Source organism: Chelonia mydas, chromosome 1 (assembly GCF_015237465.2).
Source record: "Chelonia mydas isolate rCheMyd1 chromosome 1, rCheMyd1.pri.v2, whole genome shotgun sequence".
NCBI lineage: Eukaryota > Metazoa > Chordata > Testudines > Cheloniidae > Chelonia > Chelonia mydas.
The window spans coordinates 314,719,303-314,739,310 of NC_057849.1; the positions used below are offsets into that span (position 1 = coordinate 314,719,303).

General features: G+C 40.0%; 1 long non-coding RNA gene across 1 annotated transcript; it reads right to left on the minus strand.

The window, feature by feature from the left end:
- Nucleotides 1-8,742: 8,742 nt before the first annotated feature.
- On the minus strand, nt 8,743-16,323 carry LOC119565280. Its single transcript, XR_005223905.1, has 3 exons — nt 16,148-16,323; nt 14,262-14,330; nt 8,743-8,870 (listed from the first exon to the last, which is right to left on the minus strand). It is a non-coding gene; the product is annotated as an uncharacterized LOC119565280 (long non-coding RNA).
- Between the last annotated feature and the right edge of the window lie 3,685 nt (nt 16,324-20,008).

Consider the following 20,008-nt stretch of genomic DNA (forward strand, 5'->3'; position numbering starts at 1 on the left):
CTGATTTCACTCCTGCATGCCTGAGCAATATTTTTATACTCCTCCCTGGTCATTTGTCCAATCTTCCACTTCTTGTAAGCTTTTTTGTGTTTAAGATCAGCAAGGATTTCACTGTTAAGCCAAGCTGGTCACCTGCCATATTTACTATTCTTTCTACAAATTGGGATGGTGTATCCCTGTAACTTCAATAAGGACTCTTTCAAATACAGCCAGCTCTCCTGGACTCTTCAGCCTCATGTTATTCTCCCAGGGGATCCTGCCCATCAGTTCCCTGCGGGAGTCAAAGTCTACTTTTCTGAAGTCCAGGGTCCGTACGCTGCTGCTCTCCTTTCTTCCTTGTGTCAGGATCCTGATCTCGACCATCTCATGGTCACTGGTTCCCAGGTTCCCATCCACTTTTGCTTCCTTACTAATTCTTCCCAGTTTGTGAGCACCAAGTCAAGAAGAGCTCTGCCCCTAGTTAGTTCCTCCAGCACTTGCACCAGGAAATTGTCCCCTACACTTTCTTAGAACTTCTTGGATTGTCTGTGCACCTCTGTATTGCTCTCCCAGCAGCTATCAGGGTGATTGAAGTTCCCATGAAAACCAGGGCCTGTGATCTAGTAACTTCCGTTAGTTGCTGGAAGAAAGCCTCGTCCACCTCATCGCCCTGGTCCAGTGGTCTATAGCAGACTCCCACCATGACATCACCCTTGTTGCTCACACTTCTAAACTTAATCCAGAGACTCTCAGGTTTTTCTGCAGTTTCATACCGGAGCTCTGAGCAGTCATATTGCTCTCTTACATGCAATGCAACTCCCCCACCTTTTCTGCCCTGCCTGTCCTTCCTGAACAGTTTATATCCATCCATGACAGTACTCCAGCCATGTGAGTTATCCCACCAAGTCTCTGTTATTCCAATTACATCATAATTCCTTCTTGTCTCCTGGTGGTATATTCTGGTATCAAGTGGACTAGGAAGGTTATGGCCCTGAAGAGTGCTCTGGGAACTATCAGAGAATGCCCATTGTCCTAACCTGGTAAATGCCTTCTACAAAAGCCATCATGGAAAACCTGTCCAATACCACCAGGAGAGTAAACACTTGGAAGCAAGGACTGTCTCTTACTGTATATTTGTTCACTGCCTAGTACAAAAGGGCCCTAATCTCAGCTGGGGGTCTCTAGGCACTCCAGTAATGTCCATATACCCTTTTATGTAGATTACCCTATTTCAGACATCATGGTATTCATTATTTATGGCTTCCTGCCCGACTGAAGGGATTCCATGGGCAACACTGATCGTATGAGGGTGAGGAGCTCTTGATGCAGAGTGGTGCCCAGAAAGTTATGAGGCTTGAGGATGCAGGAGGTTTTTGGATTCAAGTCATTTAGGTTAGCATAATATTTGTCCTTCTGGGTCAAAGCATCACTCTTGCTACTTTTTGTTCCTGGATGATAAGAGATTATGAAATCAAAGTGTGAAAAGAATAAGGCCCACTGAAGTTTTCATTGGTTGAGGACCTTAGCCCTGGGCAGGTATTCAAGATTCTTATGGTTAGTATACAACTGGATGGGATACCCTTCTAGATAGTGGCAACAGTCTTCAAAGGCAGTATTAATTGCCAGGAATTCCTTGTCCAAAATTTTGTAATTTTGCTTTGTGGGTGTGAGTTTCCTGGAGTAGAATGCACATGGATGTAGCAGTTGTTGAGGACCATGCCTTTGGGATAGCACCACTCTGATCACCAACTTAGAAGCATTCACTTTGATGATAAAGGCATGTGAGATGTTAGCGTGGACCAATATCAGAGCTGTGGTAAATGTGAGGTTTAATTGCTTCAAAGCCTGATGGGCCTTGGGAGATCACAGGAACCTGGTGTTTTTGCAGAGCAGGGCAGTGAGGAGGTGATCTGCACCAAGAACTTCAGGATAAACCACCAATAGAAGTTTGCAAACTTCAGGAAACCGTGTTGTTCATGAACGTTCCATGCTGCAGCTCACTCAAGGACTGCATTTACCTTATCTGGGTCCATTTCTATACCACCAGGAGACAAAATGAACCCTAGGAATTCTATGAAGGACTGATCAAAGGCACATTTTTTTCTATCTTAGCATAGAGGCCATGTTGGCATAGTCTCTTCAGGACAGAACTGAAGTGCATGGTGTGTTGTTCAGTATTGTCTGAAAAAATAAGTGTCATCCAGGTATACTACCAAATACTGGTCCAGAATGTCCCAAAGTACATTACTAATAAAATGCTGGAATATCCCAGGCTCACTTGTCAAACCAAATGGCATCACAAGATATTCGAAGTGATTCTAACATGTTCAAAAGGCAGTCTTGATCTTGTATTCATGCCCAGCTCTAACACATACTCGGTTGTATGGAACCCGAAAGTGTATACCCAAGCAGTGCTCACATCATCCATTAGTTTGTGGATTAGTGGTAAAGGGTATCAGTTTCCAATGGTAACCTGATTTAGGGCCTGATAATCCAAACATAGTCAGAGGCTTCCATCCTTTTTATTTTTTTTAACAAAGATGACTGTTGTCCCGGTAAGCAAAGTGGATTTATTAATAAAGCCCTTGGCTAGGTACTTCTGCAGGTAGATGCTTAGCACAGCTAGTTTGGGCTCCGACCACATATATATGCCAAAATGGAATGTTTGCCCTTGGTTGTAGCTCAATTGGGCAATCTTAGTTCCTGCATGGGGGAAAGGTATCTGCATTTTTTTTTCAGAGATATCTTTGTAGTCGCTGTAATTGGAAGGAACTGCTGGGCCAAATACCCCAGCATGTGACTTCTGTGGAATTACTGTGTGGATTTCTTTGGGTGAAGTAGTGCTGCTGCCAGAATTCTAAAAGAAATTCAACTTTTAATTCATGCCAGCTGATAAAGGGGTTGTGGAGGGCCAGCCATGAGATAGGATCAGAAGGAAGTGTGAGGAACAGATTGTACTGAACTGTAGAGTGTCTCAATGCCCTTGGATAGTATCTTCAAGATTAAGTTTCCATAGCCACTGGGCCAAAGGATGAGAAGGACCCATCAATTGTTTCTACAAGGTTTGGAATGGGTTTGGGCTGCAGGAGAATTGGTAGTGCCCAGGCATCCTCTGAATCCAAAAAAGTGTCTGCTGCACCTGAGTCAATAAAGGCCTGCTCCAGAGGGCATTGCCCAGTCACAGTTGTGACACCTCTACAGATAACAAGATCTATGAAGACAGTCATGTTTCTGAGCACTACCAGAGAACCTGCAGGTCCTCACAGTGGGGAAGCTGGGGGGACCCTCACCACTGACACAGAGGTTTGCTTGTAACTCAGTTCTCCGTCTTAGGCAACTCACCCTAAGTCACAAAATTGTTCAGATGTGAGCCTTCCTGTGTACCAGCTAGAGATATAAGGGACTGTAGAAAATCTCTTTTGCCCCATGTGAGCCACCCACATCACAAGAGCTTGCACAATGGAGAGGCAGCTGTCATCCTCCAGCTGCTATTCCTCTTCTCACACAGGTGGGTGGAGACGGAGTGGAATCTTAGCTACGACACCCAAATCTCCCCCATTTTCCTTGTGAATCAAGGATGGCAGAAAGCGGAAAATCTGCAACAGCAAAAGGGATGGTACAGATTCCTTCCCTGGAGCAAGGGTGAAGCAGGAACCAGATCATGACTCTTAAAATCACAATCTGGTTCCTGTTCTGCTCCTGCGGAGTATAGATATGGTCTGCCCATTTCATGGTCTAGATTGCTTGGGTACAATCCAACCTGCAGTGAGTTAGCAATTTTGGGAGGATTAGAACCTGCCCCCAGATCTTTGTTGTAATTTCTAGAATTCATCAGATTTCTTCTCAGGATTATCAAACATAAGCTTCTCTTTTAAATGTATGTTTCAAGAATTCATGCATTGAAATGCTTCCGTTTGATCCTATTGATTATGCAGTAGTCTACTTTGTTAGTCCACTGGGGTTTTGTTTAGACTATTAAACTGTTAGTCTGCAGTATAATGTAGGACTGTTTGATTGCTCCCCTCTTTCCTACAAGGCGGTTTGTGAGAGTCAGGAGTGAGTGATTAGGCCCTTAGGGTTTGTTCTTGGTTGGTGCTGAACATCTCTGTTCCTATTGAATTCAATACCATGCTAGACAGGGCCTTAAAAGTGATATCATCAAGAAAAGACATAATTATATCATGCTAATTAAGTCAGTACTCTTCTGAGAAGCAGACAAAAGAGTACTTGAAGAGTTGTTTATTTCAGCACTGAAGTGTTCAGCTGCTTCTTCTCTTTTGAAAAGAATGGCAAACTTGACATTCCAATTGACTCAATCTTGCAAAAAAAAAAGTTTAAAAGCATTTTGAAGACTGAGGTTGGTAACATCTCTACCTTGGCATCTTATCACCAATACTACCACATTGCAAATAATATGAGACAAAATCAGACACATGTACAAATAGCTTGTGGTCTTCTGAGTTGGGAATAAACATCCTTGAAAGAGAATGACTCACAGAATTTTATTTTGAGAAAATGTGTATTAGAAACATATTAGAAACCCATCTTTGAAATACATCTGAGCACTTCTCTCCTGAAAAGTGTAGCTCTGCATACAACAGAGCTTTCCAAAAATACAATGCCAGTGTTAAGAGTTCACTAAGAACACTCTGTAACAAGCTGAAAATGCCTGATCTTTGCTATTAACTGACAAGAAGCAGTAAAATCCCTGTAGGTAAATTGCATGTCTGAGGTATTTCTAGGACATCCACTACCATGGTAATAAAGTATAAAATAAACGACGCACTCATGTAATAGCTGGATTCTTGTACATGATCCTGTGTAATGGCTGATCTCAGTAATTATAATAGCCTGCTACTTACTCAGAGCTAAATGCACAAAAGGAGTTAGGTGCCTAAGTCCCAGTTCTGGGACCCCTGTGATGCACAAAACTTCTGTTGAACCTGTAGGTGCCTAAACTTACTCAGCGCCTATGTTTTTGCCATAAAAGTTCTCTAGGTACCTATTTTTCTTCCTCTGAGCACATGTCTCACTGTAGGCACCCAAGCACCTAAGCCCCAGAGCTCACAAACTGGGAGAAGACAGGCATTCAGCTGCCTAAATTGCATGTGGGGCCCAATCCGGTAGGTGTGCTCGGGGGCACCTACCAGATGGAGCCCCACAGGTCCATGAACACAAAACAGCCAGAAGAAGACGCTCCCTCAACTTTTTCCCCAGTAGTTATGATACTCACGTGGGATGTGGGAGACCCCCTGGTTCAAGTTCTGACCCCTCCACCAGAGGGTGAGAAGGGATTTGAACAGGGTTCTGCCACCTTTCACTGAGTGCTCTAACCATTGGGCTACAGGATAGTCTGATGTGGGACTCTCTCATTCTCTCCTGTTGATGCTTTGCACATGGATAAATAATTAAAGCACCACTGGAGCAGGGAGACAGGGTCTCACACCTCCCAAGTGAGCGCTCAAACTATCACGTTAGAGTCCCTCATGCTTGTGCTCTCTTTCACACACATGTGCTTTCTCTCTTAAAATGTTATTTTGGCCAGAGAGAGGGTGCACAACCATGAGAATGACGCTACAGCCTGCTGGGTAGTGCACACATCTGAAAGATGATACAAACCTGTTCAAATCCTTCCCCCGCCCCCCATCATGTGCAGCGGGATCTTGAAAGGGGGAATCTCCTACATCCTAGGAAAGTTTTGTAACTAGGGGGCTAAAAGTTATGAGGGAAGTCTACCTTCTCCTTCCCCCCAGTTTTAGTTACAGTAACATCATAGGCACCTACCTGCAAGAGAGGGTTTAATTGCAAACAGAAATAGGCACTTCCCTCCAACCCAGACATAGACATTGATCTCTGAGATAGGGATGGGGGTTAGTACTCGCTTGTTGCCATCTCACATTGACTAGTTTAGGTGGCTCCCTGCCTAGTATGTTGGCTTTTTTGAATTGCACTTTAAGGTGCCTGTCTCTCCCCATTCATTGTATGGAAGCTTATGACTAACTCAGGCTTTGTGAATAGCAGTGTTGTTCTTGGCACTTAACACCTTTGGTGCATTGAGACCTTACTTCTTTACCTCATGAGACAGTGGTGCATTGTATTGTTGCTGAGGATCGCTAGTTTGATCCCTCCAAAATCATGGTGTCTGAATAAATGAAGCCATTTGTAAAGGTAAAGTGTCAAACTCTAAAATTTTCCAGACAAAACTTATTACATTCATGTGATAAGTGAATATCTGAAGGAGTTTTCAGTCTGGCCATAGACAGGACACTAAGGGCTTATCTTCACTACTGGGTAAGTTGACCTAAGTTAAACTAATCCAGCTACACTATTCAGTCGACATACTAAGGTCGACTTACCCCAGTGTCTTCACTGCGCTGCGTCAATGGGAGAAGCTCTTCAGTCGACTTACCTTACTCTTCCTGGGGAGCTGGAGTACCAGAGTCAACCGGAGAGTGCTCTGCCGATGATTTAGTGGGTCTTCACTAGACCCGGTAAATCAACACCCGCTGCATCAATTGCAGCAGCGTTGATCTCCCTATAGTGAAGACAAGCCCTAAGCCACACAACTGTTTTAAATGGTGTATTGTTCCCTTCACGCATTTTATAAGCCTAAAACCCATTATTCTATGTATTTGATCACTGTTACCCAACATGCCTTGTGAAAGAAGGGGAGGGAACAATTGTTAAAGGTAGGCATGACTGATGATGCAAATATTGTCAAAGCAGTAAGTATTATGCAGTGGAAGAGAAATCCAAGTTTGGGCACTGTTTATATCTGTCTTTGGGGAGCTACTCATTGTCAGATATAGACAGACTGTGTCCACATTTAGCACTTTATGGGAATGTCAACAGAGATTAGTAACATCACAAATGGAGACAACATTATCAGCAAGGAATATCAATGGAAACTGTAAAACCATAAGACAATTTAAAAGAGGATCTCTAGAATCTCTTACCAGAAAAATGTTGGAGGCATTTTAGACGCAATTTGCCAAAACAGCCTGTCTGAGTCTTAAATGAGCAGAAAATTGTGCCCTATGTCTGTCACTTGTGAAAGAGTTGGGTTTTCTTATTGACACTCAGAATAGGAAGGAGGCAGTGAATCAGCTGTCCTGCTAGCACTTTGCACAATCTTTGCAAGTTGCTGGATAAAACTGATACAGACAAGACTAGCATTAAATAAAAGACACAAACTGAAGTGCACCAGTCCAGATGTGAAAATATTCCTTGAATTGTGCACAGTCATGGACCTTTACTACAAGCTCTAGTTCAGCTCTAATCAGTTTATACAAAGTTGCGTGTTCAAGGTGAACTGACAGTTTCCTTTGAAATTGAGCATACCATCGTTCCTTGCTGGAACTCCTAGCTAGCAATAAAAAGCATCCTATCCGTTTGAAAGCTGTAACTTATGATACAGCACAAGCCCAGTATTTCAAGTTGTTTCCATACAGCCACAGTTGAAATCATCTGTTCTTCTGTCACTAAACCCAATTAATGCCGAATTGCTCAAGGGTTGGGAGGCTGAAGGAAAAAAGTACCTGGTTCTTCAGGCAACCGCAGTTGCAAATGAGTGTAGGTGGCCTTTATGGGCATCTTTAACTTGATATCCCCAAGCAAGAATGCTTAATATGGATTTTGGACAGTCAGATGCTGAATTATAATTCTGGAAACACTGTTAAAGTTAGCCTGGAGTGAACTCATTTTAATTTAGTTTGAAATTTTGTTTTGGATCTTAACTTTCTCCTGTGATAGGATAATAATTAAGGTAGTTAAGGTGGTTAGCTGGAAAACTGTCTTAATATTGGTCATGTAATGGTAAAATCTCCATGTTGTTTTTTTTTGTTACTTTGGAAACTGGCCAAGGTTACTGCAATTAGTTGACTTTTTTCTTAATATATTTGTAAATGAAATTGGGAAAAGTATTTTCATGTTGAACCTAAATATCAAGGAATGGGCAGCATTACTACAAAATGTTGGGGAACTGGATACCTCAAAGTATTAGTGGTGCCTTTCCTCTTCACTTAAGGTCACTGGTCTGAATGTGGCCAGGGTCAGCAGTGAGAAACATATTACCATACGGTGGTTGTTCACTGGTCCATGTAAAATGAATTGATGGTCTTAGCCAACAATTCTACCTGTTGATGGACTTTCTCAGTAGAAAGGCCTTTAATTAAATGGTTTTGAGGATGACTGGTTCCTTCATTGTAAAAAATGGCCTGGAGTAGCTCACAGTTGGGGAGGTCTTGTTGGAAGCTTGTACTCATGCTATAACTGTTTACCTGTAAAACAGTTAACTTCAGAGGAATTTTAAGACAATAGGGCATCTTTCATGAGCATTAACGTTATACAGCATATAATGCAGGACTAAACTACCTTCAACCAAACTTCTTCAGGATAATTAGACAGGACCCACCTATGAGTTTTAGGCTGTAACTAATTTCTGCTTGTTTGCCTAGAGAAGTGTGTCCCCTACAGGAAGTGGGGACACAGTCTTTATCAGAAGCTCTCCACAAGAGATAAACCACAGATGCTGAGTGTGACTAAGAAACACAATGTTTTTGATTAACTTCTTTATAGAATAAATTATTGGTTATTAATTTGGGGTCAAATTGTGATTCAGGCTACATATTTGCACAGTGAAATAACTCCACCCATACCCCAATAGTATTGTGAGGCTAAAATTAATTACTGATTGATTGTGAGTTGCTCAGGTACTATGGTGATCTGGAACATATAAGTACATACCTCACTGAGTTTGAGTCCTGGTACTTTCTATAGCTGTGCTTCCTGGCTGGGTGCAGCTTCTGCATCACTCCTTGCTTAGACCTATGTCTAAAGCCACAACCATGCCTTTAGAGTTCTCTTCCTTGTGTGTATGTCAATGGCACACCCTAAGTGAAGAAGAATCTTTGTGACCAATAGTAGGAAAGTATTTTTTTAAAACTGAACTATAAACAGAATAATGAGCTATTACTTTTAAAAATATACTGCCCAAGGGACATGATGGAGGTACCATCTCTATAGTAAACTGCCACAGTTAGTTCTCTAATGTGGTGTTTTTAGAGAAATGCTGCTCAAGTGACTGTATAAATTTCATACAAATCTTCCAGTTATTTACCAAGTGATTAAACCAATGTAATTTATTATCGTTGTACCTGAGTATTTTTGCTTACATCTTAAAAAATTTTCTGCCTCAATTATGGCCTTTTGCTGCTATTTATCAGTATTGATTTTACTTTATTGTCTTATTTGGCAATTTATTTCTTTGTTTTTTCTAAGATTTGCATCTTAATATTTCTCACAAAATATGTAATTGCATCTGTAAAATATAATTAACTCACCCCTAAAGCTAATTTTGTTTATATTATATTGGAAACATTTATTTTTAAAATTCATCCTGCTTATTTTATGGAAGAATTATTTTATTTATTGATTTCAGTGTCAAAGGGGACAGAAGATTTGCTTGGGAATTCCTAGAATACTATGATAAGATAGGTAACATATCATGGTTGCAAGAATAATTATTCTTCAAAGAAGTGAGATGCAGGATTGCATCTGCAGTTTGTGGCCTCATTTCTGTATTTCATTGTGTTTTCATAACTACTTTTAGGAGCCACTTAAACAGAATGGGCCAAATTGGCCCAGGATACAACTCCATTGATTTCAAAACCATTACACCGGGATGAATGGAATCTCTAAATGAAACAAAGTTGCAAGGTAGGATGTACGGAGCAGCCCCTGACACTCCTCTCTATAGACCCCAGAGAATTAGAAGACTCTGGCCCAGTGATTAAAAATAAGTTAAGTCAACCTCTTTGGAAATTTGTCTACATAACATTTTTCTGTTGGAAAATACCAATTCATCAAAATCCAACTGTTCCCTGGGAATGTGTTGATTTCAATTCCAGCTCCCAAACTCCCAAGCTTGCAGTTTCTCAGAAGTGTGGGCTCCTGGAGTTTCCCAGCCTCTGACCCTAGCTACCAGGGTCCCCAGTTCCAGGGTAGGCTACCATGGAATTGAGGCTCCTGGAGTTTCCAGGGTCCCTGGCTCTAAAGTGGATCCAGGATTTCTAGGCTTCATGTTGCCCCCTGTATTCCATGGGGCTCTGGGATCTTAGGGAGCCTTGGAAACATTTCTAATGAACTTTTTGAATTCCTGGTCCATGGGACACTTCAAAATTCCATTTTTCATTCCATTTCAGAAAAACTTTTCTTCTTTGTAAATTTGGAATTTCCCACAGACCAGGAATTCTAGTTTTCAGCCCGCTCTACAGGTACACCTACTTACCAACTTAGGGCCAGACTTTTAAAAGCATTTAGCTTGCTAAAGATGGAAATAAGTGCCTAGTGGGATTTTCAAAAGCACATAGGCACCTAACTCCCATTTGAATTAGCACCATCTGCATCTTTAGGCACTGCAAGTTCAGATTCACAAAGGTATTTAGGCACCTTTTTCCCATTTAAATCAATGGGAGTTAGACACCTAAATACCTTTGTGAATCTGTGCCCTAAATACCTTTTAAAAAATCTCCCCCATAGTGCTTGACCCGTGTCATCAATATAAAGGGAAGGGTAACAACCTTCCTGTATACAGTACTATAAAATCCCTCCTGGCCGGAGGCACAAAATCCTTTTATCTGTAAAGGGTTAAGAAGCTCAGGTATCCTGGCTGGCACCTGATCAAAAGGACTAATAAGGGGACAAGATACTTTCAAATCTGGGGGGGGGGGGACGGGAAAAGGTTTTGGTATGTCTGTTCTGTGTGCTTGCCAGACACAGATCAAGGAAGCAAGCAATCCAACTCCATTAGAATCAGTAAGTACTAGCAAGGGAATGCATTAGCTTATTTTTGTTTTGGCTTGTGATTTTCTCTGTGCTGAGAGGAAGGTGTATTCCTGGTTTTCTTTTTGTAACTTTAAAGTTTGGCCCAGAGGGAAATCCTCTGTGTTTTTTAATCTGATTGCCCTGTAAGATTACCTTCCATTCTAATTTTACAGAGGTGCTTCTTTTACCTTTTTTCTTTCTAATAAAGTTATGTTTCTTTTAGAATCTGATTGGGGGTTTTTTAATGTCCTAAAAAAACCCAAGGTTGGTCTGTGCTCATCTTGTTCATTCTCAACCTTCCCCAGGAAAGGGGAAGTTGGGGCTTGGGGGGATATTAGGGGGAAGTAGGAACTCCAAGTGATCCTTTCCCTGACTTTATCTAGATCACTTGTTGGTGGCAGCATTACCTAATCCAAGGTGCAAGGGAGAATTTGTGCCTTGGGGAGTTTTCAACCTAAGCTGGTAGAAATATGCTTAGGGGGTCTCTCATGCAGGTCCCCAAGTCTGTACCCTAGAGTTCAGAGTAGGGAGGGAACCCTGACAACCCATAGCCTACAGAAGCAGTTTATGAATGAGGCTTCTGGTTTCTGCCCCAAACCTTACCCTCTATGTTCTGATATTACCCTCAATATACCAGTCACATATTTCATTAACAAACATATCTGGCATCTGCCCTCTACATAAGGAATGACTTCCTGGTCCACCAAGCTAACAGTTTGTCATGATTCAAGACCTTCCTTTACTCACTTCTTCACAAAACCCACACTAAGTGAGTCAGCAGTCATAACTTTATATACATATGAAACAATAGCACAATCTATGAACCAACAAGTGCTCTAACCTTAACAGAGTCATCAGATGTTTGCCTTGCTGTGCCCATTTCCTTCTTTACGCTATTCAGTCCCTACAGTTAGTTACAGTCATGGTGTTGCATCTTAACTTGGGCCAATGTGACTAGTCATGAACATAAAGTTACTCATATGGATGTTTGCAGGACTAGTCCCTGAACTCTCTGGAACATGGGCTTTGTCTGTGGTGTTTTTTTTTTAACTTTAGTTCTTGTGACACTTTCTCAGAGTAGTTGGAACCATAAACCACTGTTTTACCCTCTACCTCAGTGCGCGCAAGAGAGAGAGTTGTTGGAGTTTAAACTGTGTGTCAGCTCCCTGCCACACCAGTCTGTCTACCTCACCAACAAACTTCTCAAGACTCTGCCACTCTTAACCTTGCCTTGAAAATAATATTCTGTGAAGTCCAGTTCCCGAACCACCTGGAAAAGTGTTCCTCTGCACTATCCAGCCCCTATCACTTAACAGTCACAGAAATTACCAAGTTCACTGCTTGCAAAGAGTTAATGCACACACCAGCCTGTTAATTTAGCTGGAAACCCACACTTTACTACACAGCACTGCGATGATTTAATTGTAAAACCAAAAATAAGTGTATTAATAACAAACAGATTTAAGAGATAGTAAGCAAGGATAATGTACACAGAAAATGGTTACAAATAAAACAAAGTAAAATGCTTTTATTGTATAATGTTTAACAGATTGCCTGAAACCAGGAATGAATTTCTTACTTACAGTCAGTTCTGAGCATCCTGAATGCACATGGCTAGGGTTTCACCTTTCAGAGATTCCAAGAGTGCTAGTCTCTTTGTCTTTTAAGTGATGGAGAACCACAATGTCTCTTTTCCCCCATAGTTCAGAAACCTTTTACATGTATTTTTTAAAGTAACCCTAAAGTTCTTCTGCCCTGTTACTTGTTCCTTAGGGCATATGTGCCATGTCTCTTTTTCACCCTCTTCTTAATTAGCTCCTCCTATTGGTTTAATTAATTTGTTCACCCTAGATGCAAATGTACTTTCATTGTCCCTGATTTACAGAGTTTGACCCAGGCAGACTGGTAAATCCACATTTCTTTGTCGAGGACCAGCCTGTGTATCCTCTCTATTCAGATTGCTTTGTCTGAATATATTTTAGGAACATATTTCCAGCACACATACATAATTTTTTACACACTAACCAAACGTATGTCATGCAATAATATTAATGACAAGATGGGCACCAATTTTTATTTGATACCTTACAAGATACTTTTTGGATAAATACTATGACAACAGTATGTTAGTGAATTTATCAGGACTGGTAACAATTGTATTTATGAAACAGTAAGTCCTTTTCCATTTGACACTGAAGGGCTTCCAAGCACAGGTCTCATGAAAGTCAAGAAATAATACCATAAAAAAATTGCATATTCTGTGCAGATTTACCCCACAATTCTGCTAATGAGGTCAGATCCTGCAACACCTCCACTACTCTGGGGCTGAACCTTGCAGGTTAGCACACTTATATTCATTTATATTAGTGACCCTAATCATCAGGATTAGAATTCAGGTCTCTAGAAATAAAAGGCTAGTGCAGTTAGCTGCCTACACCAGTTACCGTAGGTTTTCATGAAAAGCAAGGGTGTTCAAAGGATAATATTTGATTAGTTATATGCAGTACGCCATATGTTCATAAGTGCTCAGCACCTAGCTGCTCTCAATAAGATTTTTACCAAGTCTGAGATCAAAGATGGATGTTGCTTCAGCATCCCTGTTTAGACACTCCCAGTGCTCAAGCATTTAAAATCTAGATTTCTGATTTGGGCCTTTCTCTAATTAAACATAATGGAAAAACATCTAGGATGGCCCTGTTGTTCTGCTGCACTGCCTTGAATCTCAGCCAATTATCTAGAGGATTTCTTAATGGATCATGTTCTCCTATTCTCTTGGCCTGACAACAAGCCTCATGGCTCACTTAGATATCATTGCCCTCTCATGATTTGGAAAAATTATCTTTAACACCAACAAAAAATCACATACTGTAAAATAGTATATGCGGAGGGGGGGAGGAGAGTGGGGGCAAATAATGCACGTTATGTAGGTTTTGTACAAAAGTATAAAGAATTCCAACCAGGCTAATTAAAATCATGAGGCATATAAAACTGTGATCCCTCTGAACTGTGTGCTTGCTGTCCCCTTGGTGTTAAATCCTAGTATGCCATAAACACAATGGATAGTATTTCATTCCTACAGCGTGTCCACATCATACACCACCTTTGGCCTGATCCCGCCCATCATAGTATGGAATACTGCATTTATAAGAACAATAGAGAACCTGAAAGGTGGTGAAGGAAAACTGAATATTGCATTCTGGAGAGTGCTGCTGAGGTCACTAACTTATTCCTGTCTAGTAGTGGAAGAAGGAGATCAGGGAATGTGTAGCATTCTCATTATCATGATGAAGATTGAATTTAATTCAGTGGTCATTCTCCACCATGGCACACTCCACTTTTACAGTACATATCTGGATAAGGCAGGGTGTATACAGAGGGCTTCAGACTTACTACTGATCGGTCAAAAGACAAAGCTTGGTGATTTAACTTATCAGGGCCCATGCATAGCTTCTACTCACATTTCTACTGCAGTTCAACAGCACTGGACACTCTGCTCTGCCGTGTGCAAGTGCTTCCAGCAGGAAGGCCTGTGTGCAAAAGCAGATGATTAATCTAAGGCATCCGCATGTCTGAACTGAAAATGCTATTTCATGATAAATTATCAATTCTGACATTTAAAAAAATTAAGCATGGTACCAAAATACAATAGTTCCAGGTTTAAAGCTAGACTAGATATTAAATAATATCTAGGTGGATATCAAGAAAAATGTTTTCCCCTTACATCAATTTGTTGCAACACAAAATAAATGCATACTTACTCTTTTTTAAAAAATGCTTTGATATCACAGTTTTGGGGCAATTTGATCTATGAATATGCTATTTTCTCTTTCATGACACACTTTAACTGCCTGTTATTGCAAAATATGCCCGATATATCCATGGAGATGGCACCTAACGTACTACTGAATATCCTAAAATTGTCCTGATCAATGGTTCATAATTGAAACCTTTTATGCTCACCCCACTTTCATTCTAGTGATTTGGATATAGTGGGACACGAATCTAAATCCAACAGTGGCCAATGCCAGGTGCCCCAGAGGGAATGAACAGAACAGGTAATCATCAAGTGATCCATCCCCTGTCACCCATTCCCAGATTCTGGCAAACAGAGGCTAGGAACACCATCCCTGCCTGGCTAATCACCATTGATGGACCTATCCTCCATGAATTTATCTAGTTCCTTTTTGAACCCTGTTATAATCTTGGCCTTCACAATATCCTCTGGCAAGGAGTTCCACAGGTTGACTTTGCATAGTGTGAAAAAATACTTCCTTTTGTTTGTTTTAAACCGACTGCCTATTAATTCAATTTGGTGGCTCCTAGTTCTTGTGTTATGAGAAGGAGTAAATAACACTTCCTTATTTATTTTCTCCACATCAGTCATGATTTTATAGACCTCTATCATATCCACCCTTAGATGTCTCTTTTCCAAGCTGAAAAGTCCCAGTCCACATCTGGGAGTCACATCTCCCAGTCCAGACCACATCTCTATGCAGTATTCAAGATGTGGGTGTGTTATGGATTTATACAGAGGCTTCTGAGTTCCTAGAATATTCTGAAAGCTGAAAATCAAACTTAGGGCAATGCCAAATAGTCATGACAATGGGGCAGATTAAACTAATAATGACTGTGAAATTGTGAGGCTTTCACCATGATGATTTTAAAGAACAGCATTTGCCCTCATACTTTGGCCATTATTCCTTCTCACAATGAGAGAAAATAATTGATTGTGCTTATTGGTGTTGTACACCACTTGGGAGATGAATAGAATATACACTTTTTCCCAATCAGATTGCTCTACTGAATGCAAACTCATTCTATTTCATCCTAAATTATTTGGTTCACACTGATGTTAACAGGTATTAAAAGTTATAATTAGGATATTTTATTATACTAAAATAATCATTTAGCTGGCTTACTCACAAGTAAGAAGCTATTCAAACCATGGGGACATATTAAGCTCTATATCAATTATATTAATAGATATCAGGGCAACAGACTTTACATTGCAGAAATTTTGACATAAACTCTCATTCACTTACTCACACCCACACACAGTGGTGCTGGAACTAGGGGTGCTGCCACACCCCTTGGCTTGAAGTGGTTTCCATTATATAAAGGGTTTACAGTTTAGTTCAATGTCTCTCAGCACCCCCACTATATAAATTGTTCCAGTACCACTACTCGCAGAAGGGGGATAATATGCAGCATGTTGTTGCTAATTGTTTCAGGTAGAATGGTATGAGCTTTCTATCAGTTTCATGGGGTGTGTTGCATGCTTTTTATTAAGAAGAATCAAGAATTTAATAGATGTGTGAAAGTGTTTCTTTCATCAGAGACTCACTCTGTGCGAAGAACAATGCAGATTTGACCCCGAATACTTTCCTTTAATGAGCTCTTCACCCTGTAGATAATTAAGAGGTACACTCTCTTGAATTTTGGAAGATATTGATTCTGAATTTTGTAGACATTCAAAAGCTTTCAAGAGCATTCATAAGATCTCTCACTGGAATTCCCTATGGACAGCGTTCACACAGCTTCTCACTGGAATGTCCTATAAAATAAATGGCATTTTATTGAACACTATGAATATTATCAAAGACTCTTTATAAAGATACCAAATGCTGTGTAATAATAGAGAGCGTGAGTGCACAGAAAGATTTAAAATTACTAAGATAGACTAAGTTTCGTTCTTTTATTCATTCTGTCTGTCACTGACATGTCTCCTAAGCTCGCAAGAGGACATTAATATTGGGCTCAAATGGAAAACAAGCTAACACCAGGCTTGGAATTTTGGATTTATGACATATTCCTATTAAAAAACCACTAAGACCAAGGGAGGGTTTGGTAATATTTGGTGAAGTTCACAGTGACAAGATGTTGAGTACCACCACAAAGGCAAAACAGTTAAATGCTAAGAAGGTTTTAGTCTCTGCAAAGTGGACTCCTTCGCCTATATGGGACATTCTGGTAATGATCAATCAAAGCTGTTATCTAAAATGTAGAACCTATGAAACAGTGTCATGAACACTCACCTAAAGTGCTGTAAAGTTTAGTCTCATCTATACAGATGTGTAAATGACACAAGGGAGAATTAGCAGTTCATGTAGCAAGATGAGAAAAGAGATTGGGAACAGCAATAAAGGACAACAGCTTCTGTATGGTGAAGAAAGATAAAAGATGTGATGGATGTTACCAGGTACATGGTGACTAGTCTAAAGGGAAATAAGGACAGATGACAAAGTAAGATGGTGGGGTGAATTTCTCTTTAGATGATCAGTAGCAGAACACTATTCTGTAAAGATTTTATTTAGAAATGTTTCTTCTGAAGTTGAGCTAGATCTGAGTTAAAATAATGGCAACTCCGTAACTAAGCCTGCAGGGAAATATAATGGACTTTCACTTTGGCATTTCTGGCTGGGAATTATTCCCATAACAAATACTTCAGATGCTCATAATTGGTATTTTGGCCGTCTAAATTAATCCTCATCTGTTACACTACACCTGTGCCCATTCAAGGGGTGATAATTTCATTAGGGTTAGGAGCCAGTCAAGAATGGTTGTAGATGAGAAGCCTGCAGAATGTGGCAAGTGTCATCTCTTCCAAAAGAAGCCCCTACTGTATGACAGCAATGACCCATTAGTGTCATAAGCCTCTCATACCTGTTCACATTTGTATTCCAAGTTAGAGTATGGCTTTGTATGCTAATTATTCAAAGGTATATTCTGATTGGATCATTTTGATGATGACAGAGCTGAGTGTGAACCCCCAGTGGTGCACAGTTGGGACCCAACACCAGAAAAAAAGAAACAAACATTCCTAATCTCATTGAACCCCCCAAATTTAGTTGTAGCATGAGAAGGACTGAAGTCAGTATGATTTCCATTCATGTGTGTATGCACTGAATTTGACCCATCATGGGTGGGATGGAAAATAAACAAATATTGGTTAGGGAAAATAGTTAGGGAGGGGTAAAAGTTCAATACATTTAAGTAGTGCACTTCTTAAGTGGTTTGAGGCGTGCACCAAAGTACCTAAGGAGTGTACCGATAGCCTATTAACCCCCATGCTCTTGTAGCTTTAACAGTCACCATAACAGTGGTGGAGATGAAGCTGTAGGGACTGATTCTTAAATTATTTACACTAATTTAACACTCACATAACTCTTGGTAACAGAGATTATGTGTAACTGTTGAGAGAGGGAGCAATGTACAAGTTCTGGTGGTATATAGCACGGCACGGCTTATAAACCCTGGCAGAAATCTGCTTGGTAAATAAGGGTAAATTGATGTGAGATCAGAATCATGCCCGTGAAGTTTGTGGTACTTGTGGCTAGCTTTACATAGTACCTTTTACTTTTTAAGAACAATTGTCATATTAGCATCATTTATAAGTACAAGTTAGAAGCCCTCTGTTTGGCATCCAATATTATATAAGGATTAAGCTGGATTGCAATGAGTCAAGGAAAAAACATAAAACAAAAGCCCCCCAAAATATGGCTAAATATTTGGAAGTTCATGCTCACTGCTGGCCTAACCACTGATGCACTGAGATGATACAGAAGGAAAAAAAAGATTCCATAAATGTTGATTCTGCATGAGGTCTTCATCTTTGTGTATTTCATTGTATATATGAAATAGCTTATTTGTACTTACAGTCAAGTAATAACTAGAAGCACACTGACAGGACATGCTGTAAAGACCAGGGCCATAGTGTTTTTTACATTTAAGTATTGTAATTGTTGTGGTAGATTTTCACGTCCTTCATATTTGAAATCACTGTTTCTTATTACATGCTGAGCTGGGTTTTTTATAGATGTTATGTTTATTTCAATGCAATTTTTATACATGTTACAGAAATTGCCATTAAACAGTCAACATTTACCAAAGATTACCACATTGTGGTATCCAAGTTACCCCCATTGTACCCCTATACATGGAATAGTTAATAACTTTAGTACCTCACATGAAGTGGTCTGGCTACACTTGCTCAATGTTGATCTTTCAATGGTCACCATTGTATTAGGACAAAATCCTGATGATATAATATATTTGTAAGTAAATGTATCCATGCTGTCAAGTACATTAACAATATGCGAGTGACTGAGAGCATGATTGCACTTATCATTCAAGTGCAGTTATGCCTGAGGGTTTTAATTATTTAAAAGCCTTTATTCCATTGATAATTATAATGCAAATATGAGCTCATGATATAAAAATGTTGTTCATATACATTACATGAATAACTGTAAATGAAGAAAATTGCTAATGTATAGCCAACATAATTTGACTTACAATGTTTTACTTAATTTTCCCCTTGATTAAATTTTGTGCAAGTGGTATGATAAGCTCTGTGATGAGAAGGTATACAGTTCACATCTAAGTAGCTCATGGAGAATTATAAAACAGAGTGCTGAGATAATTAAATAAGTATTAAGTGGATTAGTTGGTCAGATCCCAAAGCTCTGATATGGTGTTTAAGTGGGAAAGAATGTAAAATGACTACAGAATCTGCTGGTGTGATTTCAATAACAGTTTTAGCTGTCATAGTGGGTGTGATCTCTTATATCCTGCAATACATGGCATTTGTCATCCTACAAAATTATTAGAAAAAAATGATCATTTCCTGTTGAGTGTTTTAATTTTCACTTTGGATGGGGAAAAGAAAGAAGAAAAGTCTGTAGCAGAAACTGGATTCACATTTCTTGACTGGTCACATGAAATACTGGAAAACATGTTTATAGCTGCTAAATATAGAACCTCAGAAATATTATTTTTCTTCAACTGTTTCCCTGTTATGGGTGTCATGCAAAATGTTATTTTTATGCTGATCTCATGCAGCACAAAACTCATAGGTCCTTATACTCAAAAGAAATTCAGCAGTGGATAGTTAATGCCCACAAAGGCATATCCCACTGTAGAATTGGGGCAACAGTTTACTAGATTGTAAAACCTTCATAAGCATCTAGTCTGACCTCCTGCATAACAGAGACCAGAGAATTTCATCCAGTAATTCCTGCTTCAAGCCTATGGAATCCTGGCGCCATTGAAATCAATGGCAAAACTCCCATTAACTTAAATGGATACTGGATTTCAACCCCTATCTTTTAGGGAGATATCCAATCTTGGGTTAAAGTCTTCAGGTGATGGAGTAGCTACCGCATCCATTAGTAAGTTGTTTCAGTGGTTATTCGCCTCATTAAAA